This window comes from Montipora capricornis, chromosome 14 (assembly GCF_036669925.1).
Source record: "Montipora capricornis isolate CH-2021 chromosome 14, ASM3666992v2, whole genome shotgun sequence".
Classification (NCBI taxonomy): Eukaryota; Metazoa; Cnidaria; class Anthozoa; order Scleractinia; family Acroporidae; genus Montipora; species Montipora capricornis.
In genome coordinates this window covers 16,513,705-16,521,552 of record NC_090896.1, presented here as the reverse complement: position 1 = coordinate 16,521,552, position 7,848 = coordinate 16,513,705, and the positions used below count along the sequence as shown (strand labels likewise).

The following is a 7,848-nucleotide window of genomic DNA, read 5'->3' as shown; positions in this document are numbered from 1 at the left end:
CTAGGGCATTGACATGTCGTCTTGGGAAGGCAAACTACAATGACCTCGTCACGTACGGTCTTAATCGACCTGTGTATATCTAACTTGCAACAACGCACTTGCAACCAATTTATCGCTGGGGCAAAAGTTTCTAATGTTACCTCACTTTTAAGGGATTGTAGAAAAGGGGCATGTCTGTAAAAGTGAAGCCAGGTAAGCGTTTTTTGTAAGTGAATTTATCCAGACACATGACTGCAATTTGTGTTAGACGATTGGCTTTAATTATATTCGAAATTTATTTAAGGTTCAAAACGATTCTCAAATAGTGTCACGACAGATGTTGTGGTTGCATTTAAAGAGACCAATAAGTTCTTTTTTTCTTCAGAAAATATTAAAGCCCAAACAGGTGGGTTATAGTACTACTGAATGGAACTACAAAGCTTGCTTATATCCTGATTTAATTAGCGCTTTATTACTACGGGCCACAGATGTGATACGTTGAAGGAGATAAACTTAACATTGCAGTTTGGACGAAAAAGATGCAATTTTGTATTGTGATTTACTGGCACGAGATGTGTTGTTAGGTAAATAAAGAGTTTTTGCAGCGGCTCTATTGTCCGTAATTTTCAAGACTTCTTCCAAGAAATCTATAACCGCTGTCGGACTACTATTTGATCGGTCCTAAAACAATCACATAAAAATTTCTTACTAAGGGCAAGTCTTTTCAGTGACAATTAACTTCAGAATCTCTTTTAACCATAACTTGGAAGGAAAAAAGATAATCGAAATTAAATGGCTGATTTTTGCAGACACGCTTTGTTGAAACTTTAACCAGAAGTGGCCTGGTTAGCCATCTTCTCGTAAGTTTTTTTCTTAGTAAAAAGCCTCAACCTTAGTATTTTTTTCTTGATATTACTAAACTAAGGGCTGAACTCTGCAGGGATACTAAGACCTCAAGATATAAAACATGGGCATGGAAAATATTTGGTCTGAAAAACAGGCCATTTCCAGTTGCTTTCCATATGCTTCAAATATAACCAAGTTGTGATAACAGCCACAGGCTAGCGAAAAATTTCCATGAGCTAATGTTCTCACCTATAAAAGCCTAAGAATAGGGCTTTACAAAGATGGTTTTGTTTTTGCCTGAAATAAATCTCATGTTGCTAAAAGAGAGATTTAAATGTGGCCAAAATTGCACTGAAAATCAGCCTTTGGGGACCCCTGAGGGGCTGATATCGAGAACTCGGCTAAAAAAAAAGTCGTCGAAGCTGAAACTTTGGCATATTACATAAGTCGACATAAGTACTTTGTGTACCAATTTTAAGCGAAATCGGCCGACCTTCATTTCCAAGTCTGCTCCGGTCTCTCAGGCAGTAGTCTCCTTCGCAGCCGCTCGGGCCGGAGTCACTCAACGCTCCCCTTCCCCACGAGGCTGCTTCAAATCGACATACATTCCTTTCTCGGAATAAACAAATCAATGTGTGGCTTTCATTTTCTTGCGAATGTTCGCGCCTTAAATTTCAACCAATTACCTGGCTCCTTTTATTTGACCAGATGATGCAGTTCTTTCAGTAACATAATGGCGGATCTCGAAGAAGCGTTCAGTCGTGTAGCGTCAAAATTCGGCATACAGGCTTTAAATTCGCATCAGCAACTAGCAATATCGAAGTTAATTGAAAGGAAAAAGGATATTTTCGTTAATTTGCCGACTGGCTCCGGAGAATCTCTGATTTTTCAAGCTTTGCCGTTAGTCATCGACCACGTATCAAGTCAGCCAGGCCACATTTGTGTTGTTGTGTCGCCTTTGCTCATTCTAGTGGACGATAAAGTGGAGTATTTGAGAAGCAAGGGAGTAACAGCGGCGAGCATTAGCTCTTGCACTGAAGAGGAGGCGACTGTGATAGAAAAGGGAAAGATTTCTGTTGTCTTTGGCTCCCCAGAAGCTTGGATCCAAAACGAACGGTGGAGATCAATGCTTGGAAATTCTGTGTATTCCAAAAAATTATGTGCTTTGGCCATCGACGAAGCCCACGTAATAAGGCAGTGGTAAGGGGAGTCTATATATATATAAGCTCAAAGTGTCTGCTTAATTCTTAGCACTCCACTATGCCTTATAAAATTTTAATATTGCTTTGCAACGCAAATTGATCGAATACCATCCTTTTCATTGTTTTTGTTGCTGTTTAAATTTTTGATGGTTACTGGTTTTTCTTTTACAGGGGGACATCCCAAAGCAACAAGATGGCTGCGTTTCGTCATTGCTATGGAAAGCTGTATGAGTTGCGGTCCCTTGCTCCAAATACCCCAATGGTTGCATTAACTGCAACAGCAACAAAGCTCACTGAAGACACCATCAAAAAAGTTCTCCTAATGCAGAATCCATTGGATATTAAAGAAAGTCCAGGGAAGGTAAATCTTACCTATTCAGTTATAAAGATGAACAAAGATTGTGACCTCGAATTATTCTTTGAGTGGCTTGTAGAAGACATCAGGAAATTAAAAGATACTTGTGACAGGACCATAATCTACTGTCAGACCATAAAACAGTGTGGGATTATCTATGGAATGCTAAGAGGACTATTAAGGAAAGACTTGTTCATTGAGAAGACAAGCACTGGTGAAAAATTGCCCTTAGTAGAGATGTTGCATTCATGCACCCCTGCCACAAACAAGAAAAACATTTTGACCTCCTTCCAACATGAGGATGGGATCATAAGGGTCTTAGTTGCAACTATAGCATTTGGCATGGGAGTCAATTGCAAAGCTGTTCACAGGATCATCCATTATGGGCCATCAAAGAATATTGAAGCCTTTGTTCAAGAAACTGGAAGAGCTGGGCGTGATGGCCGTCAGAGTAACTCATTTTTGTTGTATCATGGCATGCTTTTGAATCATGTGGAGGGAAACATCAAGTTGTTTATTAAATCAACTGATTGTCGAAGAAAAGCAATTCTGGAACACTTCAACAATGATAATGAGAGGCCTCTATTGAAACATCTCTGCTGTGATAATTGCGGAAATAACTGTGACTGTGGTTTGCCAGAATGCAAAACTTCACTTCAATATCCTGTGTCTGTAGATGCAAAGAGTAGCAGCAGTTCAAGCAGGAAAAGAGATCATTCAACCACTACAGAGGGAGCATGTAAAAAGATGCCTGATAAAGTATCACAAGTCACTCTTAGTTGATTTTGTAGGCATGGCTGCAAATGCAAATCTCAAGGCATTGACCAACATTCAATTCATGCTAGGATTTGGAGATCTTCAAATTTCACAGGTTCTTCATAACCTGGAGCACATATTTGAAATGTCTGACGTTTACAGAACAGTGGAAATCTGGCATAAAAGGCATGCACAAGAGATTCGGGTAATTGGTGAAACTTTTCATGACACAAATGTCAACAGCAATGATGCTTATGCTGTTGATGATGATGACGATGATGACAATAATGTTGTTTTTAGTGAGGATCTACTTGACGAATGGAGTGATATGTTACTTGATGATGAACTATTTGAAATGGTCATGGACAACATTTCACTTTCCCAGATGGATACAAGTTCTTTCCTTGCCAATCAACCCAATGATTCATGTGATGTAGATATTGTTGATGATGACAATGATTTGCTTACAGCTTTGGCAGGAACATATGGTGTGTAATTATTTACTATTAATAGGTAATTAATATTAAGTGGACCTTTAATTGACCCTATTCAGGATTAGTAAATTACTGGATTATTCCACTATCCTAAACTTCCCCACCCCTTCCCCAAAATAAAAGGTTTTTACAACATTATAGAATATTGTTGTTGTTTTTTTTTTTTTTTTGGTAAGAAATTCTAGTAGAGGATTTTACTGAGTAGTATTGTCATAATTTATAGATGATAACAATTATGTGGCCTTGTGTTTTGGCCAATCCAATTATGTCAATGGTCTTCACCTTAGTTGAAGTTAAGCAAGCACCTGACTAGAAAATCATATTTTCACCTACACACAGACAGTTGTGGATTTCCATTGCTTGCCTAAAGCCAGGGCCTATGAAACTGATCAGAGGCCTTAGTGATAAAACAACCTTAACCTATCAACAATCACCATTAATGTTTAAATTTAGGGTCTGCATGAAATGAGATCCTTTGTATTTCGCAATTTTATAAAATGTTAGTAATCATGTGTTTTTCATTCTAATATTTTTTTAAATAAAATCTCTATCTTATTAGTCTTCTTTGCAGCCGCTTGGGCTGGTGTGACGCAATACTCCTCATCCCCACAGCCTGAATGGCAATAAAGGAGACTAATATCTTGTCGAATATTATTAATAATGATCAACAAAAACAAAAGACAGTGTTAATTCAGTAAACAATCAAACAGGTCAAAATAAATAACTGAGGGGTTATTCAATGGCTGTCAGCTAAATCTACCTATCTCTTTTCTTAAACACATTTACAAGCTATAATAAGTGTAGGGATTAAGATCTGTGTACTGGATATCTTTTGTGGTTCAAGTTCACAGTTTGTCTACTTAAATGAGTAGAAGTGTGTTATCAAGTTTAAACAGAAGTTATCTGTATATTTGCTTCTTCATTTACAAATAGCTCTGAGTTTCAAAATTTCACCTTTACGGTATATATTCTCTGATCAATTTGATAAGAAAATGAGAATTGAAGCATATCTGGTGATGTGCATACCAGATCATAATAATTGGCCCTCCATCATGTTTTAAATGGACTTGACTGTAATTCAAGTACACCTATATGGACACTTACACTTAGCAATTTCAATGAGGCATGCCAATCCCCGAGTTGCAAGTGAATCCCATCCAAGCGATCCTGTGGTGTTAGTCCATTTGCCACTGAAGCTATTACATTGACAGCTCTTTCCACGGTCAACTGGTCACCTGAAAAGAGCTGTCCATCCACTCCAATGGCTGCATCACTAGACTTGGGGAGATAGGTGTGGAACATTTGCAAAATTGCCAGCATGTCGTCGTTAATATTCTCATCCTTGAATATAAGTCCAAGGGGAACCTGTTGGGAGAAACAAACGTCAATTGGAAATACAATATTTTAGAGATAAAGATAACAGTGTACACTTTCTTAGAAACTGTATTTAAAAAGTGAATTCTTAATAGAAAACATTTCAACAGACATTAAGCATTCACTTTGAACTGAGAGGCATGAATTACAAACAACAGGTTTATATTTTCCAGGCAGGCAAATGGGTTAATTTATGCAATAAGATCTTTTCAGTGATACTATTAGTATTATCTTATGAAAGTTTATAGAACTTCAAAAGTAATGACTCCAAAATAGACCAATTTCGATATATTAAAATTCAGCCTAAAACAATAGACCTCAGCACAAGGCTCTGGGGAATAAACCCCACAAACTCTGTAGTTCTTCCCCAGAGCCTCGTACTGAGGTCTGTTGTTTTAGGCTGAATTTTAATATATCGAAATTGGTCTATTCCCCATGTTTACTTTACTCCAAAGAATCAACATTAACATTTTAATGATACATTGCATACCTTTTTGGACTTCTGAGACATCTCCCTTGTGTACCTACGTGGTATGTGGAATATGCAAGCATCCTGCAGTGGCTTCAAGACTTCAAAGTATGAGACTAAAATTCTTGATGTCAAAATTATGTAGTCCAAACGTTCATTCTGCTGATCGTACAAATTGGGAAGAAACCTGGTGTTTGGGATATTTACAATATCCTCAGGATCAGTTTTTCTGACATCAAGGGAGTTGCCAGAAACTCGGTTTTCCACCATTTGGTGGTTGACCCAGTGGTAGTCTTGATTCTGGTTATCCTTAGTCATATTCCTCCTCTTTAACTGAAAGTCAAAGTTGTCAAAGGATGTGACGAATCCAGAATGAAAAGACTTCCTCAATTCATACTCCTCCCGTGTGGCAGCCAACAATTCAGGTGAAGTGATTACAGCCATTCCAAGGTTTTCCTTAATTGTTGAAATCCTCTCCTTTACTTTCATTAGTTTGGTATTTTCTTCTGAAATCTGGTCTCTAGCAGTGATTAGATCTGCATCATGATCCTTCCCCAGTTCATCAAGCTTACTAAGTATGCTCGAGTTGGAATTAGTAAGTTTGAGCTTGTTGAACCTGGAAATAGTAGCCTATTAAAGAAGAATATCAAGTACATGTAAGTGTGGAAATAAGAACTTTCTGCGCTTGCCACCTAGATAATTTCTGTGTTCTGTGTTGACAAACATTGTAAGAAAATATCTAACAATATTGGAAAACAGAGATATTAATAGTTCATGTTGTTTTCCAATTTTATCCTTATGGTTTCCTGTTTTCAGTTTAAATGTCTGGTGATGAGTTTAAAACTAAAAAAACACTATGAACCAAGGATAAAATGAAAACAAAAAATTTTTCATAATTTTACACTGAAGACCATGTATTTACATTTTCTAAAAATATATTATCTTCCCCTTCAATTCCTTCTGATTCCACTGACCCACTTCGATTCTGCCCGATTGTAGAATCCCCGAAGGAGATACGACTCGATGGACACGGATTAAACCACAACAAAACACATTTAATAATCCAACGTGGCCTGCCCACTTTTACACGCCCCTACATCATGTAGGACAGCATGAAATATACATCTGCGCTCTTCATGTAGACTTACACGAAACATCCTACATCCCTTTCGTTCTTCATAAAAAACAAGAAGACAAATATAACATTGTGAACTTAAACAACACTTAAAGAGTCATCCTGACATCCGATGATCACGCTAAAGTTAATGTTCAATAATCTATCTATCTATCTATCTATCTATCTATCTATCTATCTATCTTCACAGCTGTGGCGTCGCTCTGCTTGATTTTATCCTTCTGACTCTGCTGCATTTCTCCCAGATCACTTGCAACATCTCCAACATCCACCTCTTGAGATGCTGATTTCTCCGGACCCTCTGGTTTCTCTCTTCCGTGGTACAACTTCACATGAGTGGTATTTCTTTTATACTGGGGCCCCTCAGGCGACTTGATCACAACACTGTTACCGCACTTGTCAATTAGCTCGTATGGCTGGCTCTCAAACTGGGTGGTCCACTTGTTTGCTCGAGGTTGCTTTAACAGGACTTTGTCTCCAGCCATCAGATTGCTTTCTTCAGCCTTACGCGTTCTGTCAGAGTATTCCTTCATTTTTATTTTCTTTTCTTGGTCTCGATCCCTTACTTCTTCATCTAGTTTTGCAGCCTGCCTCAAACCTGGAAGCTTTGTGCGCAATGTCCTTCCGAACAACAACTGTGATGGGCACACTCCTGTACTTGGATGGGGAGTATTTCGATAGGCAACTAAATACGTCTGTACGGCCTCTTTCCAGTCCTTTCCTTTCACTTGTGCGATCTGCATTCTTTTAAGAAGTGACCTGTTCTGACGTTCAATCTCTCTGTTCGCTTGGGGCCATAGCGGGGTGGTCTTCCTGTGCTTAATTCCATTGTCCTTTAAGTACGTTTTAAAGGCTTCTTCCACAAAATGGGGACCATTGTCACTCATCACTGTGTATGGCAATCCATGAGTTGCAAACATCTTCTTTGGGCTGTTGATGGCCACCTCTGCTGTGTTTCTCTTTGAAATACTAATTTCTACATATCTACTGTAGTAGTAGGTCACCGCGAAGACATAGTCCCCTGATGGTAGTGGGCCCATGAAATCAATCGCGATATCCTGCCAGGGCCCTTGAGGCAATTCAGTCATATGAAGAGGTTCAGGATTACATAGTCCGCCCACAACTTGGCAACCATGACATGTCTTGCAAAAATTCTCAGCGTCCTTATCAATGCCTGGCCACCAGACCTTTGTTCGTAGTCGCTGTTTCATTTTCACCAGTCCTTGATGTCCTTCATG

At 38.6% G+C, this 7,848-nt stretch overlaps 1 pseudogene; it reads left to right on the top strand.

The window, feature by feature from the left end:
* Window positions 1-1,558: 1,558 nt before the first annotated feature.
* On the top strand, window positions 1,559-3,634 carry LOC138032626 (uncharacterized; annotated as a pseudogene).
* The last annotated feature ends 4,214 nt before the right edge of the window (window positions 3,635-7,848 follow it).